Source organism: Sminthopsis crassicaudata, chromosome 2 (genome assembly GCF_048593235.1).
Source record: "Sminthopsis crassicaudata isolate SCR6 chromosome 2, ASM4859323v1, whole genome shotgun sequence".
Lineage (NCBI taxonomy): Eukaryota > Metazoa > Chordata > Mammalia > Dasyuromorphia > Dasyuridae > Sminthopsis > Sminthopsis crassicaudata.
The window spans coordinates 55,918,640-55,936,814 of NC_133618.1; the positions used below are offsets into that span (position 1 = coordinate 55,918,640).

The 18,175-nt window shown below is 38.8% G+C and overlaps 1 protein-coding gene across 6 annotated transcripts in view; it reads right to left on the reverse strand.

Moving 5' to 3' along the window:
* Positions 1-14,683, reverse strand: part of KIAA0513 (KIAA0513 ortholog) — a 51,588-nt gene extending 36,905 nt beyond the window's left edge. Inside the window, exons 1-2 of one of the 6 annotated variants that reach the window (XM_074286309.1) lie at positions 14,521-14,683; positions 7,624-7,723 (exon numbers count right to left, since the gene is read on the reverse strand). The gene's annotated coding sequence lies outside the window, so the exon portion shown is untranslated. The other 5 variants (XM_074286314.1, XM_074286310.1, XM_074286311.1 and 2 more) reach the window with 5 other exon arrangements.
* Positions 14,684-18,175: the final 3,492 nt, after the last annotated feature.

An 18,175-nucleotide genomic window follows, 5' to 3' on the forward strand; every position in this document is an offset into this window, starting at 1 on the left:
CAATATAAAGATCCTCATTGGTTAATTTCCTTTTAGGATTTCTAAAGGAAGGACAGATCAGGTGCTTTTGTTTGTGCACTAGGAACCCAATTAACCCAGGCAGGGTGGAGCAAAGTGAACCCTTTCCAAAGTATCTGAAGACAAACATTCATCTGGGTGAGGCACTCAAGGAGAGAGGGATAGTACAAGTACAGAACCTGTACTTGTCTCCCTCTTATGACATTTAATCTTTAGTCATTTAATTTTTAGTCTTTGGGGAGGGGCAACAAGCCCAGGCTCCCTGTTTCTACCTACAATCACCAGGTTCTCAGAAAAGTCACTTAATGTCTAGAGGAAGAGATGACAAGATGATAAATATTGCGAAACCTTAAAAAAAAAAAAATGTATATGCTGAAGTGAAAAACATCTGTGCTTTGGTTCACCTCCCTTTTCTTGCCAAGCCTTGTACTGGCAGATTTTATACTACAGGCCTGAGAAGCCAGAAAGCAAGAACTGGCAGGGATATTTAGAACCAAGACTTGCTTGGAATGTAACACCGGAGAAACTGAGGCAAGATAGAGATTAGAGAGGATTTAATATTTTATTTGAAAGGGAGACTGAGTCAGGATAATAAAAGAGAACTGTGGCACAACAGGAAGAGGTGTTAGAACATACTAATTCTTGGCACTGGAGCCCAAGGACTTTTTTCAAGGTTTATACAGCATTTTTATCACAAGCATACTCCAAAATCATCTCATCTAATTTCATCCTTCTACAATTGGGGAAAACTGAACTTGGGGGAGGGGGCTGTCTTGCCCAAGGTCACATAGCAAACTGGGCTAATGCTCCATTCACTCATCCTTGATATAATCATGCAAAATAGAAAAAGATTCTCTTATCCCCTGCTATCCACATCCTGGAAATTCTCCCTTTGTCCTTGACTGCCCTATCCCCAAAAAATATATTACCCCAGAAATATAGACTGCTTCCATGTTATAACTCATCCTTGTCTCTAAGGGAGGCATTTACTCTCAAATAAGAAAAGAGCAGTTTTCTTGGCCCAGATCCACACTGAGTCAACCACACTTTCTCCCAGTTAGCTTCTTTGCTTTCTTTTGTTCCTTTTATTTAATCAGTGACCAAGTCTTGTTGATTCTATCCCCCTAATTTCCCCTCAAATCAACTCCACTACCTGGGCCACCACCCTAATTCTTATCACATCTCACTTGCACAATTGTACAGAGATAGAAATGACCATTATACCATACATGATATCACATATATTATATCATTTCCTTGATCCAGGCCACTAGTTGAGGTCCAGAGAATTCTGGGAGGGAGGGTATCTCTGAAATCCTTTCAGTTAGAAATAAAAATTAAAATGGTAAAATACATATGGGTAATATGACCAACATAAATAAAAACTCTTGAGTACAGATTCTTTATAGCATGCTTTATTATAGCTTAAAAGGATACTGAGAACAAAAGTCTGATCTGAAGTCTGCACTACCTACCAGACCATCTTACCCTATTATAACTGGCCTCCCCAATTCTATTTTCGACTTCAGAAACCATCCTTCATACTTCTGCCAAAATCATCTCCCTAAGGCACAGAGCTGATGTTATTTCTCTGCTCAAAGAACTTTCAACAACTCCCTGATCTTTATTCAAGGTGTCCCAAAAGTGTCAGTGCAATTTTAAGCTACTAAATTTTAAAATTTTTAAATAAAATTAAAACAGCACTGACACCTTTGGGACCAAGTGTTGTACTAACCTTTTACTGACTAAGACATAAACTCATTAACATGAGATTTAAGACCCTTGACAAGCTGCCTCAAGGGCTTCCCAAAGTTATTTCTCTTTGCAAACTCCATGGTCCTAGTCAAAATGAACAAGCTGTTTCCTGATCTCTGCCCTGCTTTTCCCACTCTAAGACCAGAAATGTACTCCCTTGGCATTTTTGCCTCTCAGTATCCTTATCTTCATTCTTCCAGGCTCAGCTCAGGTTCCATGTGTTCTGCAAAACTTTGATTCCCTCCAGCAGTCACTACTCTCTCCACCCTCAATTTACCCCATTTCTGACTTAATCATGTGCACATTTTTAACACAAAATTCCTCCTGTAGTAGAATGTAAGCTGTCTATCCCTAGTACATAGCTAATGGTAGATGCTTGTGTTTGTTGAACTGAAATGAGTCCAGGGATGCCTGAATTCAAGTCAATTAAGTATTTATTAAGTATCTACTATGTGCTAAGCACCAGAGGTAAAAACACAAAAGGAAACAATCCCTGCTTGTATTCTATTTAGGGGAAAACATGTATATTAATAAGAAATCAATGCAAAGTAATTTTTGGTGGAAGGGCACAGATATAGTAAAAAACATAGTTTATTAAAAATAGACATTCCAGAAGGCAAGATGAAAGGATTGGAGAGAGATACTAGAAACATGGGGACTGGTGTGAATAGATATGATAGAGCAGGGAATGGTGGTAAGATACGGAACACAAATCACAAGACAGGAGAGTGCCATGAATTTCACAGCAGCAGAGGTAAGATTGATCATTCTCTGGGAAAGCAATGGAAAAGGGAAGGGAGGAATAGGTTTATGTCAGCAGAGTAGATACCTAGTCCCTGGTTCTGTTTGACTGGTAAGTGTGGTATTGGGTCCAGGTCTATAATGCCATCAGGGACAGCTAAGTAGCACAGTGGATAAAGCACTAGCCCTGGATTCAGGAGAACCTGAGTTCAAATTTGTTTTCAGACACTAGCTATGTGATGCTGGGCAAGGGCAAGTCATTTAATTCTGCCTCACAAAAAAAAAAAAAAAAAAAAAAAAAAAATCCCATTCTCTACTCCATACCATTTCCAGAGAGTAATCTTTTAAAAACAATGTTTTACATTAGCAAGCCTAGGAATAAATGGAGTTTTCCTTAAAATGATAAGTATCTAAAACCATTAGCATCATGTAATGGGGATAAACTAGAAGCATTCCCAATAAGATCAGGGGTGAAACAAGGTTGCCCATTATCATCATTACTCATATCTACATATATATATATATATATTAGATATATATATGTGTGTGTGTGTGTGTGTGTATTTTTCTAATATAATATGTATGTGTATATAAATCTAATATATATGTAGATTTCTACACAATATAGATATACACAATATGTGTATAGTGTATTAGAAATGTTAGCTTTAGCAATCAAAGAAAAAGAAATTGAAGGAATTGAAATAGGTAATGAAACAAAATGAAAACTGTAAGATCACAGTATGGATCACAACACTGTATTTTCACTTTTTTTGTTGTTTGCTTTTTGTTCTTTCTCATTTTTCCTTTTTGATCTGATTTTTTATGTGTAGCAGGAGAATTGTGGAAATATATATGGAAGAACGGCACACATTTAGCCTATTACTTGCTGTCTGGGAAAGGGAGTGGGGGAAGGTGGGAGAAGAAAATTTGGAACACAAGGTTTTTCAAGGCTGAATGTTGAAAACTAGCTTTGCATATATTTTGAAAATAAAAAGCTATTATTTTTAAAAATAAAATAAAATAACTGTAGACAATGTGAAGACAATGTTTTAAGAAGTCACTTTTTTTTTTTTTAAACTGAGGCAATTGGGATTAACTGACTTGCCCAGAGTCACACAGCTAAGAAATGTTAAGTGTCTGAGACCAAATTGGAACTCATACTCCTGACTTTAGGGCTGGTGCTCTATCTACTACACCACCTAGCTACCCAAGAAGTCACTTTTTTGCTTAAGAATCTACAATGGTTCCCTATCATCTACTAGGTCAAATCCAAATCAACTCTCTTTATTCTCCAGAATGGGCTTTCTGTTCTAATTAGACCCATCTTCTTACTGTTTCCCCAAGTATGTCATGCCAATGTTTCCAAAACAAACTCTTTCTCTTCCCCTCTGCAATATGCTTTCCTTAACATTCATATACCACAACTTATTCATATCCTTTGACCATTTATCAATTGGAGAATGGCTTGATTTCTTATAAATTAGAGTCAATTCTCTAAATATTTTGGAAATGAGGCCTTTATCAGAACCTTTAATTGTAAAAATGTTTTCCCAGTTTGTTGCTTCCCTTCTAATCTTGTCTGCATTAGTTTTTATTAGTTGCAAAATTTTCTATTTTGTGATCAATAATGATCTCTAATTCTTTGGTCACAAATTCCTTCCTCCTCCATAGATCTGAGAGGTAAACTATCCTATGTTCTTCTAATTTATTTATAATCTCTTTCTTTATGCCTAGATCATGAACCCATTTTGACCTTATCTTGGTAAGTGTGCATCAATGCCTAGTTTCTGCCATATTAATTTCCAATTTTCCCAGCAATTTGTCAAACAGTGAATTCTTATCCCAAAAGCTGGAGGGTCTGGGTTTGTCAAACACCAGATTATTAAAGTTATTGACTATTTTTTCCTGTGAACCTAACATATAACTGATCAACTAGTCTATTTCTTATATGCTTTCTAAAAATGCCCAAATCAAGGCTCATTTTTCAAGACTTGTGCAAGGGGTATGTGTATATAGAGATAGATACATATGTATATTTTTATACATACAGCAGTAAGCTGGTTATCTATTAAGAGCAAATTTAATGGACTGGGATGGGATGATATTCCATGAATGTCTCAAGAACCAAAGAAAGACCTCAAATAGATTATATAAAGGATTTTTGGAAACATATGGACAAGAATCAGACTAAATCAGAAGGCAAGGACAGATAAATGGAAAATCTTCACCAAAGGAGGATATACCTACATTGATAAATCCATGATTTCATCTAAGGACACAACCACACACACACACACACACACACACACACACACACACAAAAAAAAGTAAAAAACATTATAATAGCACTAATGGGCTTCAATAGACAATCGAGTTTAAAATTGAAATACCACCATCTTTTTAAAAATACCTGGGAACAAGGAGTGAGCAGAGGCTATTCTCTATATGAAAAGCAGCCAAAATAAATATATATACTTAAATAGCTTTAGAAAGCTTGCCTTAAGTATATTGATGCATTAAGTGAATTGGCTATCTCCTTGCAAGGTCTTCGCTGTGTCTCTTCTTTCCTCGTGGGATTTTAACTTATGATTTAAAATTGAGGCCAATTTTCTGATTTAACCTCATACCCATCCCTGTTTTTCTTAGGTTATTTGGGTTTTTAATTTTTCTGTTATAATGGAGACAGTTAGGAGAGAGTTAAAATAGATTTTTGTGAAAAAAATTGTGTTGTCTAAGATCCAAGAAAAGGACTGGTAAGACAAGAAATTCATAGACCTAGAATATACACTTATGGAAGATATCCAGTTGGATGTTTCTAAATTATTCCCTTAGTAATTTTCTTCAATCCTTCTAGGAGTTATTATTTTAATCAGCCTTGAGGTTCCTCTATCTTTACAAAACTGAGAGCTCTTTATGCCTTGGATCATTGAGTTAACCTGCCTTATAGATATTCTAAAGATAAGCTTCTTCACTCTTGGTTCTCAGTTCAATACAAGACTGGATTTTATTGAACATCTTTCATGCTTGGTCCACCACAAACTACCAGACAAGACAGTCCATTACCTTAGTCTGAGTAGCCAAGGTCACTACCTCCAAGCCACAGTGAGATAGCACAAGGTTCAGCACAAATTGCTCAAGCATTAAGTATATAAACTTGAAACTATAAAATGACTCTAGAAAGTCAGACTGACTTAACAACAAGGCAGCAATAAAATCTGCAGACTCTCAATTGCTTCATGTGACCTAATCAAAAACCATTTCTTCTCTTGGATATGACTTTCTGCACAGAAAGTTATCAATTCACAGGAAGGCAGATAATAATGGCTTTAGGGTATAGCATGGACATTCAATTGTCAGAGAAAAAAAAATTGGACCACCTCTGATCCAAATTTCTCCTTTGATTTCACCAGCATGAGAAATTTCCATTTTGGAAGCCTCTTCTGCCATTATAGATCAGCAAATCCTAAGGAAGGCACAGAGTTTGAGTGACACAACCTGTATCTTCCACGGTTTGTCCTCTTTCTATCGTAATATGGCCCCAAATAATAAATTAGTAGAAAGTACTGATCTCAGTCAGGAAATCCAGCCTCTGTGACCCTGGGCAAGTCCCTAAACTTAGTAGTAGTACTTTAAGCAACTCATAATCATAATTTACAAAGCACGTATGCTGAATCAGGAGGGAGTGGTCTCAATGGGAATTCCCTACACAGATGCCTTTTACTCCTATGGAGTTTAATAAGCAAACAAAAGAGTTTCATAGTTACTGAGATAATATTTCGTAGGCGAATGTCCAACCAAGAAAGTGTGCTTTGCTTTCATTCATTTATAAACATATTAGTTTGTAATATGTATGTATGTAATATGGCACCCTAGCCAATCATTCAATTCTAATCATAAGACATGATAGAAAATAAAGAGACTGAACTGATTTCATTGTGGCCAGAAGCTCCCAATGAGGAAATCTCTCTATAAGTGCAGCACCCTTTCTGGTATACACTGTATAGTCTTGTATCTTATATATAAGTATATATATACAAGATACAAGACTATACAGTATGTGTGTATACATATATATGTATATTATTTATACTTGTATAGTCTGTATAGATGCCTGGGGCACTGAGTAATTAGGTGGCTTACCCAGGGTCACCCAAACAGGATAGAGTCGCCTTTCAGGATAGCCATCTACTACTCTCCACAGCCTCCTGAAATGGGTATTAATATTTTATGCAGCATATAAACATGTAACACATTACTCCACAAGAACCACCCAAATATAATTGGAGTGGCAAAGAGTTAGGCAAAAAATAGTCCTTCCTCTTTAGTGAATGGGCAATTTCATATGCATAAAAGCATAGAAGGCATTCTCTAGCAGAAATTAAAAGAATTAAATTCAACAGATTTTAAACACTTCAGTTCAAGGTATACTGGAACCACAAAGGCAAAAAGTGTCTGCACTTACTTCGTGGCAAAACATGGATAGGATTTAAAGCTAAAAGGGACCTTGGCGCTTATCTGGCCCAAACTCCTTATTTAGAGATGTCATAACTGAGGGCAAGATTGTATAACATGCTCAAGAACATACGGTAAGTGATAGGACCTGGATGTATAACCTGACATATCCAGGTCCTAACACCAAAACTAGTACTCTTTTTAATATAAGACTGTTTACCCCATTTCTTCACATTTTCCCAAGGCAATCTACCCACAGCTCTGTGTCTGTCAATGTCCATCATTTTCATGTATCTAAATTTTCAGATTGAATTTACATATGTCCCTAGAACCTAAGTGTCTTGAGAATAAGAATTGGGATTTTTTTGGCATTTGTATCACCAGTACCCAGTACAGTGCCCAGCACACAGTAGGCTCTTAAATGCTTACTGAATTAATGATAGTTCCTATCCTCAAAAAGTTTAAAATCTAGTTGGTGAAGTCAATAGGTCAAAGTGTTCACTTTGTCTTTCTAGTCTTTATGGTTTTTTATTCAACTCAACAGAAAATAAAAATCCAGGCAAACAAATGGAAAAAAAAAACTCCCAATATGAATTCTGTGTAATTATAATGATCAAATCTGGTTCCAAAAATTAAATATGAGAATACACCTACCTCCTTTCTTTGAAGAAATGGGAGGCTTTGGATGGGGAAGATTTCTAAATTGTCAGACTTAACCAATACTTCCTTCTTCCTTTTTCTTTGTTATGATTTTCTGAATAGGGAGAAATAGATGGGGATATGAATGTAATGTAAAAACAAAAGATAACAAAGTTGAAAAAAAATGTTAAATCATAAATATGATTTTAAGTTTTCAAGATGGTTGTCTGATCCCTTATACCCCAGACAGCCTGACCTGGCCTACCTTACTTTAATATGAACTGAAATCAAGCAGTACTCCCAGGATTGACTGTTGAATATTCTCTAGCAACCAAGTGACTTTTTATAGTGAATTAAATGTCAGTCAGACATTATGAATTTGCTCCATTCCAAGCACAGGGGATAAAAAGGCTTAAAATCTGCCCAAGGTCACATTCTAAATGGGGAGGCAATGTGCAAAAAAAAAAAAAAAAAAAAAAAAAAAGACATACAAAGCTATATACAAGAAGACCCAAGGATACCACATCTATTTTGACTTGCTTCCCCAGAAGACTTTTGGACTTCAGACAAAGAAAACTTAAGTGAGACTAGTCTTTGAATAGTAAGTAATAGTAAATAACAAATAATAATATAAGTAATAAATAGTAAATAAAGTAATACTAAGTAATAGTAAATTTTCTCTAAGTGCCTTTTTTTTTTTTATCAAATGTCTTAGAGGTTCCTAAATTACTCCATTTTGCTATCATTCTTGTCCAGAAATCCAATAGTTACTTATTTGACCCTTTCTTTAACTTGTAGTTGCTTTTCTCCTAAAAAGCTTGGCTTAAAAATGAACTAGAATCCATGAATGTGTCAGTGCTTTCTTTTCTAATTCTACAAAAATCTTAATAAAAGCATAATGCTCAGAAGGGTTCCACAGGCTTCCCCAAACTGCCAAAGGTATCTATGGCACAAAAGGGCAGTTAGATAGCATAGTGCATAGTGCACTGGCTTTATGCTCCAGAGGATCTAAGTTCAAATTCGGCTTTTGACTTTACTAGCTAACTTTTTAATGATTTTAATATAATATTAGCATGCTATATAAAAGTGTGTTATATAGGAATAGATAACAAAACTGAATGATTTCCCTATATTATAATTACCCTTCTCCAAAAATCACAGTACCAATCCTACATGAAATCTGGAAAACATTTTTTCCCTCCATCATTTACACAAAAAAGCCATTTCCTTTTCCTCCCTGGACCCCATCTCCCCTAATGTGTATTCATAATTAAATGTTTCCCTTGCATAGCAACCAGGACTGTTTATCTCGAGGACAAACAGCTTGCTACTCCTCAATAGGGTATCACTAGATTATAATGTGACTGGTTTGTGAGCTAGGAACTTTCCTACTTCTGATACATACTGACTGGAGGACTATGGGAAAATTACTTGTTTTCAATGCTCTTGGTATTTCTAAGGTTATAAACTGTGCAGAAGGTATGCATCTCTATCTTAAGATAGTTAAACAAAGGAGAGTAAGGGTCCAATCTCCATTATATCATTTACAAATCACTTCCAGTCTTGGGCTATCTGTTTAAAATGGGGATAACACCTTTTCTATCTTATAAGGATATGGGGGAAAGTAAACCTTCAAGTGCTTTCAAAATTGGGGTTATTATTTTATTTTGATAATGATATTTTATTTTCTTCTCCCTTGGAAAATTTATTTTTTTTCCCATTTATCCTTTGTTCTCTCCTTTAAATTTAGCTTCCTGTAACTCCCTATCTCACAGAGGGTATAGGAGCAAAAGAACAAAAATAAAATAGAAATCTGGTTATTGTTATTTGGGCTAAAGGAATATTATGTCAGGTCTCATTTCTATTTATTTTACATTCTTTATTTGAGCTTTACATCTTGGAGTGGCTACCCCATTTCTGTTCTTGGTGGCTTAACAATGGGACTTTATTCTAGCATTTTCCCTGCACCAGCATTAGCTTCTCAGTGGGCTCATTTCAGCTACCAAGTAATGATCCCTTGAAAGCTTTTCTATTCTCTTTTTAAAATTTTTTTCCAGCTCATTGGCCATTTTAACCACTGTTGAGTCATTTCATCTGAGTCACGACTGGCTGTGGTACAGGGCCCAGCAGAGCTTCCTCAAACCGCACCTGGTTGGAGTGAAGCTATTGCCAAGGAATATGGACCTCTAGGCTCTATGCCCATCAATTTGCCAATCAAGAATATTAAAGTAGATTTTTTTTAAAAGGGAAAGGCCTTGATTCTCTTTCCTTTTCCCTATTTATCTCTCTCTCCTTCAAGTCTTCTCTTTCTCTAATGAGTCATAAAATAGAATTCTAGAGCCTTCACTACTCATACTGATATCTTTAGAGGTTGCAGAGCATCCTATGAATCAGTCCCCCTGAGGATGAAAATGGTTTGGCTTATGTAAGGGCTTCCCATCTTGTTCTGTAAGTACCTGCCCTGACATTTCTTCTACCTTTGAATCACTTCCTCTGCTGCAGGAATAAATTATCCCAAACACCAGAAACATTAATCCCAAATATGCTTTTTACATATGAAAATACTACCTATCCACCTCTAATTTAAGATAGTGGGGATAATTTATTATAAAAGCATTTCAATGTGCCCACTGTGGAACCAATGGCAGGCATTTGCCAACAGGGCTCTGAGTGGCAAGGAAACAGGATATAAGCCCTGGGGATCTGGTACAGATGGTGAGCTCCAGGAGTAGAAAGCCTCAGAAAGGAAATATGGAAGAGAATCAAAGATAAATTCTGCCAACTTCACTATTATGTCAAGGGTCTGCCTTCTACAATCCCATTGGGTGGCAAAGTGGATAAAATGCTGGGCTTGGAATCAGGAAAACTCTTCATTTCAGAGGGGCAAGATATCCCAGGCAACATTTTTCCTGAAGCAGATTTACTCACATGATATGTGTCTACTGACAACCTCAGTGAAGTTCTCCTTTTGCAAGGATGAAGGGAAGAAGTGATTAACCTCACATCATAAAACAGAACCCAGTTCAGGTACCCTACAAGCTTAATTCCAAGTCACTATGTGGCCTGGGTTGAAGATCTTTCAGGATCTCCATTCCTACAGAGGCCAGACCAGACTAGTTTTTTAAAATATGAGTCACCACTTCTTATGGAGTCACATAACTGAATGTGGAGGTGACAAAATTATGATTATCTGTAAATGTGTTATTTGCATACCTATTTTATATATCTATATTACTTGGGCTATGTAAAAATTTCTTGAGCAAAAAGGGGTCACCAGTGGAAAAAGTTTAAGCCCTTTAGTTAACCTCTAGGATTTAGGCCACAGAGCTCCAACTTTTATGAACCAATGGGCATTTTATGATCAACACCCTCAGTGACATTTGTAGGGGGGGAAAGCATGTTCCCCTCCCCCAGTCCTTTCCTATATCCTATACTTTCTCTACCTCTCGCCCCCAAACTCCACCTTCTTCAGAGATAAGACAGAGCCAGGTTTGAGATTTTTGCCCCCAAACCCCACCTTCTTTAGAGATAAGGCAGAGCTAGGTTTGAGATTTTCACCCCCAAACCCCACCTTCTTCAGAGATAAGGCACAGCCAGGTTTGAGATCCTGACATTCTTCTTTGCAACAGTTGCTATTCCTTGCATTAGAACAATAAATTACAGTCTTTAAAAAAAAAAATCTTCCTTACTAGCCAGTTTCACCATCCTATACTATTTATTGAGTAATCTTCCTTTCTTTTATGCAACCTCAGCTAAGTCTTTCGATTTGCATCTCCAAATAATAAAAGTTATTCTTTCAGTGAATTACCAGGAAATTCTAATATTTTCCTCACAAATATCATGGGAACTTAGACATAGACTCTTAGAAATCTCATTCTCTGTCATTCTACATGAGGAAACTGAAACTCAGGAAATTTAACTGAATTATCCAGTAACTGAAATTAATGTGCATCCTTTTCCTTCCTCAGCCCCAACCCCAAATCTGTGTACAAGTTAATTTTCATTCCCAATATTGTTAATTTGGAGAGTGGAAGAACTTTGGAAACTAATCTAGTCCAGTCATCTTATTTTACTAATTACTGAGGTTAAATGATTTGTCCAAGATCATATAGTTAATTCTGTCAAACCAGGCCTCCAACTTCAAATCTAATAAAATTTTCACTGTCTTGGGGTACTTGCCCTAGAGAAAACAAGCAAAGGCAGCATGCTATAATAATATCACCACTGGCTTTGGAGTTCAAATAATAATGAAAGTTTATGTCTTAGCTCTGTCATTTACACCCTATGGGAACTAAGATAAATGTTCATTTCCTTTTTATGGAGATCCATTTTCTCTTATTTCTTCTGACTCAAAAAAAATCTATAATCTCAAATGAAAACTGGAAAAGGTAACTAAGAAGGCAGCACCTTCAATTTCATAATCATCTATTTCTCTATAGGGTGGAGGACAAGAAAAAACATCAGATGTGTGGAGTTACAATTGAAATGCTCTATTTCATCACTGTTCAGAAGCCACCTAGACTAAATATTTGGAAATTCTGTTCAGTTAAGCAAAATGAACTTCTCCCAACTACTTCCTTCTGGGTTTCTTAAATATTCACAAACAAATCTAATCAAAAGCAGTGGAAAGCAGAAGGCTGCCTTAAAGAGGGTTGCTCTACTCCAAGGTTAGGAAGTTGGCCAGTGACTCAGTAAGGAGGGGAGCTCTGCCAGCTGGGTACTTTTATTATTATTTTAAAGACCTAAGACTCATAGGAATATAATCAGTCCCTAATTAGTCCTCCCACACACAGAGGGCCCATGCCTCCCCATCCAATTTGTTTCACACCCTATAGAGGGGTGTCCTTTAAAGTACTTCTCTTTCAAAGCTCCCTAAATGTATAATTTATCATAATGGGGCAAGTGCACACAGTATGATTTGCCCTAACTCTAATCCCCATTATCCCTAATACAATGACCCTAAAATGAATTTCCTTGAAGCCTGACTTAGTTGTAATCCATTAAAAAGATGCATCTTCTAGGTCAGGGTTTCTTAAACTTTTTCTACCCCTTTTTGCTCAAGAAATTTTTACGTGATCCTGGATATACAAGTATAAAACATTTACTGAGAATAAACCATAATTCAGCTAGGAGACCCAAGGGCTGGCAAACCACATTTTAGAAGCTGTCTTCAAGTATTTGGAGGGCTTTCAGGAAGGAACAATCAATTTGTTCCATTGCCCTCACGAGATTGAAACCAGGAGAAAAAGATGGCAATCCAGAGGTAGATTTGAGCTTCACGTTCAGAATAAACTTCCTAACAATTAAAGCCGTTCAAATGTGGATGCACCTTCCTCAAAAAGAGGTAGGTTCTCCCTGCTTTATCCAAGAAGGTACAAGACAGGTTTGCAATAGTGGGGAATTGCTTTTATTTAATTATTGCTCTTTTCTTTGTATTCCATGCACTTAGCACACAAAACGTATTTAATAAATCCTAGAGATCAGTGCCACTAAATGGAAAATATCCCAGGCAACAGTTTTCCTGAGGCACAGATTTACCCATACAAACCGGGTTCTAAGTCTTCACAAAGGGGAGGCAATACTCAAAAGCTGTCAGCGCCCACCAAACTTTGAAGGGAAGGTGTGAGGATGGAGAGACCAGAAAAGGAACTGAATCCTAGTTGATTTCTATGGACTATTTCCCTTTATTGGGCTGAAGAAGGCTAGTGGGAAGTTAGACCAGCTTAGGTCCGCAGCGTGATCTAAAGCAGCTGTGGCCCTGACAGCTGTCGGCCTGCGCAGGGAACACTGACTCACCACAGGGACAGCTTCCACGTCAGTGACACCTCCTCCTTCACCTGGGCCAGTGAAGAGGCGGGATTCTGCACTTGGCCTTGGCACCGAGGAACAAACTCAAGGGGGCTCAAGGCTGACGTTTCACACGGCAAAATCTAGGCCGGATCTCCCGACCCTCATTATCCCTCCTTCGAAAATCTGGAAACTTTGTAAGCAAAGCCAGGACAAGAGAGAAAGTGAGCGCTCTGCTCCCGCTCCCAAAGGCGTGTGTCTGCCTGGGAAGCAGCTCCAGCGCGCTCGGTAACAGCTGTCCCGGGGCCCTGGAGAAAGCAGATGGAGTCCTTCGTGCGCGACCCCCCAACGCAATTTAGGCAGGGCGGAGAAATTGGGGGGGGGGGGAGGCAGGCAGCCCGGCTGGAAGGCGGGGAGAGGGAAAACTTGGAAAGAAAAAAAGGCGAAATATTCCCAAAGGCACTAGATGGAGCTTTGTAGACTTATCCTTGTGTCTAGGGGAGCACAGGACACCGCAGGGCACAGGATGCTCCCGGGAGATCTGGTGTCCCCCACCTCCTCCCAACTGCCATTTCCCCGGGCCAGTCTCGTTAGCAGCATGGAGGGAGCGCTGCTTTGACATTTCCAATTCCCACGTTGACCGGGATTTTGCATAGACCCTTATCCCCACAAACCCCTACAACCTTTTCCCCCAACCCCCCAAAATTCTCCTGGTTCCTACAGCTTTTCGTGACCCCACTTTGCTCCCCAGTTGCGCGGAGTTCTTACGGAACCACATCGTTCCTCATCATAGTCGGGAACTATGGTCGCCCCCTCTCACAACCCCCCCAAACCCCAAATGCCCTTTCAACCTTCCCGAAATCTTTAAACCCTCAAGCCATTTACGAAGTCCGGGGTCACCCCCAACTTCCACCGATCTCTCCGCTCTGTAACCCCGAACCCTGAAATTTGCTTCTCCATCATTTCCTCCCCCCCCCCAATCCTCTATACCACTGCCTGGGCTGGACAGGTCCCTCTTCCCGCCCCCCACAGCACTGCGCTACGCTGGCTCCAGGCCGAGTGAGCAGGGCAGGGCAGCCCATCTCCCACCTTCCGGCTGCGGCATCGGCTTCGACCCTGGCTTACCGCGGCGGGATGGCCCGGCAGGCTGCTTCCAGTTCCCACGGCCGCAGCAGCAGCAGCACCCAGGTTCTCCCAATGCGCACCGCCCGCAAGCCCAGCTGTCAGTCGGCCGAGTCCCTCCGTACTGCGCAGGCGCCTAGGCTGAACCCCTTTTCGCAGGAAGCCAGCCAGTGCAGGAAAGGAGGCGTGGGGAGGGAGGAGGGAACTGGGGAGTAGTAAATGGTCTCGTGTCACGTGTTGGGGGAGGTGCCAAGATTCTGAGGCTGGGACTCACCTGCTGATGTGTCCCGCCCCTCGCCCCCTCCCCGTCCTTCTCCGGTTATTAATAATATTTTATAAAAATTAATTCCATTTCTCTAACTCCTTTCCCGTCTGCCCTATCTTTCCTGCCACTAACCTAGCCCAGCTTCTAATTACCGACAACTGCAAGAGTATATAGGGCTGGATAGAACACCAACCCTGAATTCACGGAACCGGAGTTCAAATGTAGCGTCAGACACTTAAGGCTTCCTAGCTGTGTGACCCTGGGCAAGTCACTTAACCCCAATTGCCTCAGGAGCTTTGGTTTTGAAATGAATAAAACGGGTTCAAATCCTTGGAAAGGAGCAAATCACTTAACTTTTTTGTGCTTGTTCTGCAAAATGATGGGTCTGGTCTTCTAAAAGAAGTCCTAAGCCTACCTGCTTCATCAATCCATCTTTCCCAGTTCTCAGATCTATTTCCTTGCCTTACCTTCCTTTGCTACCTACATGTCATTTATCTACTGTGTTATCCTCACCGGTTCCTTACTGCATACCAGATAAAACTTCAGTTCAAGACTTGCCACTCTCTTGTGCTGTCCCGCCTTTCCAGACTTATTCTACAGACCACAGGTCCAGATTGGACCACACTCATCCTCCCCTTCCAACTGGTATTTTTGTAAAATAATAACAACCTAATGCCTTTCTTCTTCAGGATGTTTCCTGTTCCTGGGATGCTCAGAGAACTGTAACTCCTCCTTTGGTTCACCTCTCGAATTGAATATCATTTTCTCCAGGAAATCTATCTTTCCCCTGGTTTCCCTCTGGCTTTATCTGGTACCTCTTCTGGGATGCTACATCATCCCAAGGTATTATTGTTATTGTTGTTGAGTAGTATCCCACTCTTTGTGATGCCATTTGAGATTTTCTTGGCAAAGATACTGAAGTGGTTTGTCATTTCCTCCTCCAGTTCATTTTTTGCAGTTAAGGAAACTGAGGCAAACTGAGGCAAGCAGGGTCACACAGCTAGTGAGCATCTGAGACCTGAGTTGAACTCAAGAAGATGAGTCTTCCTGCCTTCAGGACAAGTTATCTGTGCTACCTAGCTATTCACTTATCAAACGCTTACTATATATATTACACCAAACATTAAGCATTAGTACAAAGATAAAATTGAAAGTCCCAATCTAAAGCAATATGCATTTTATGGAGAGAAACCATACATACACAAATAAGTAAATATAAAATTAAATAAAATTTAGTTGGTGAAAACAGCTGCAATTAGAAAGATACTCAACTAGGTAGCTGGATTTGAGCTAAGTCTTTGAAGAACCTAAGGATTCTAAGAGACAGAAGTGAGGAAGCAATGGGAAATGGCCAAGGTGAAGGCATGTTGATGACAGATTGATTGTAATGGGTGAAGAATAACAAATACATCAATTTGGGTTGTAATGGAAAGGGCAAAAGGGGGAGCAAATCAGCTCAAGCCAGATTTTGAAGATCTATAAATATCAAACATAATAGTTTCTATTTGATTCTTGAAGTGATAGTGATAAAGTCTAGATATGGGATACCTAAATGAAATTAGGGGTTAATTGACATCTAGTGGCAAGTTCGGGGTACAGGAGTCAAATAGAGCTCCCCTGCAACCCTTTTGGATTCCGCACAAGGATACAGAATTAAACCCCTGTAAAGGAATTTACAGACCCAAAAACCTAGATTGATAAAAGAGATTTATTTTGGGGTTTGGAAATAAGGTGAAAGTCTAGTTAGTAAAAGATGAAGGTAGAGGTAAGAGGGCACTGGAGGAATAGGATAGGTCCAAAGGAGAAAATATTCAATAACTCTAATAACCTGGTGTTTGACAAACCCAAGGACCCAGCCTTTGGGATAAGAACTCAATATTTGACAAAAATTGCTTGGAAAATTGGAAATTAATATGGCAGAAACTAGGCATTGATCCACACTTAACACCGTACACAAAGGTCAGGTTAAAATGGGTTCATGACCTAGGAATAAAGAACGAGATTATAAATAAATTAGAGGAACACAAGATAGTTTACCTTGCAGACCTGTGGAAGAGGAATGAATTTATGTCCAAAGAAGAACTAGAGATCATTATTGATCACAAAGTAGAAAACTTTGATTATATCAAATTGAAAAGTTTTTGTACAAACAAAATCAATGCAAATAAGATTAGAAGGGAAACAATAAACTGGGAAAACATTTTTACAGTCCAAGGTTCAGATAAAGGCCTCATTTACAAAATATATAGAGAATTGACTCTAATATATAAGAAATCAAGCCATTCTCCAATTGAGAAATGGTCAAAGGATATGAACAGACAATTCTTGGATAAAGAAATTGAAACTATTTCTAGTCATATGAAAAGATGTTCCAAATCATTATTAATCAGAGAAATGCAAATTAAGACAACTCTGAGATACTGCTACACACCTGTCAGATTGGCTAGAATGACAGGGAAAGGTAATGCAGAATGATGGTGGGGATGTGGGAAAACAGGGACACTGATTCATTGTTGGTGGAACTGTGAATACATCCAGCCATTCTGAAGAGCAATTTAGAACTGTGCATACCCTTTGACTCAGCAGCGTTGCTACTGGGTTTGTATCCCAAAGAGATCTTAAAGAAGGGAAAGGGACCTGTATGTGCAAGAATGTTTGTGGCAGCCCTCTTTGTGGTGGCCAGAAACTGGAAACTACATGGATGCCCATCAATTGGAGATTGGCTGAATAAACTGTGGTATATGAATATTATGGAATATTATTGTTCTGTAAGAAATGACCAACAGGATGATTTCAGAAAGGCCTGGAGAGACTTACATGAACTGATGCTGAGTGAAATGAACAGGACCAGGAGATCATTATATACTTCAACAACAATACTGTATGATGATCAATTCTGATGGACGTGGCCCTCATCAACAATGAGATGAACCAAATCAGTTCCAATAGAGCAGTAATGAACTGAACCAGCTCCACCCAGCGAAAGAACTCTGGGAGATGACTATGAACCACTACATAGAATTTCCAATCCTTCTAATTTTGTCTGCCTGCATTTTGGATTTCCTTCACAGGCTAAATGTACACTATTTCAAAGTCTGATTCTTTTTGTTCAGCAAAACAACTGTTTGGTCATGTGTGTGTGTGTGTGTGTGTGTGTGTGTGTGTGTGTGTGCGTGTGTGTATATATATATATAGATAGATAGATAGATAGATAGATATAGATATAGATATAGATATAGATATAGATAGATATATAGATTATATTATATTTAATTTATACTCTAACATATTTAACATGTATTGGTCAACCTGCCATCTGGGTGGGGGGAGGAGGGGAAAAATTGGAACAAAAGGTTTGGCAATTGTCAATGTAAAATTACCCATACAAATATC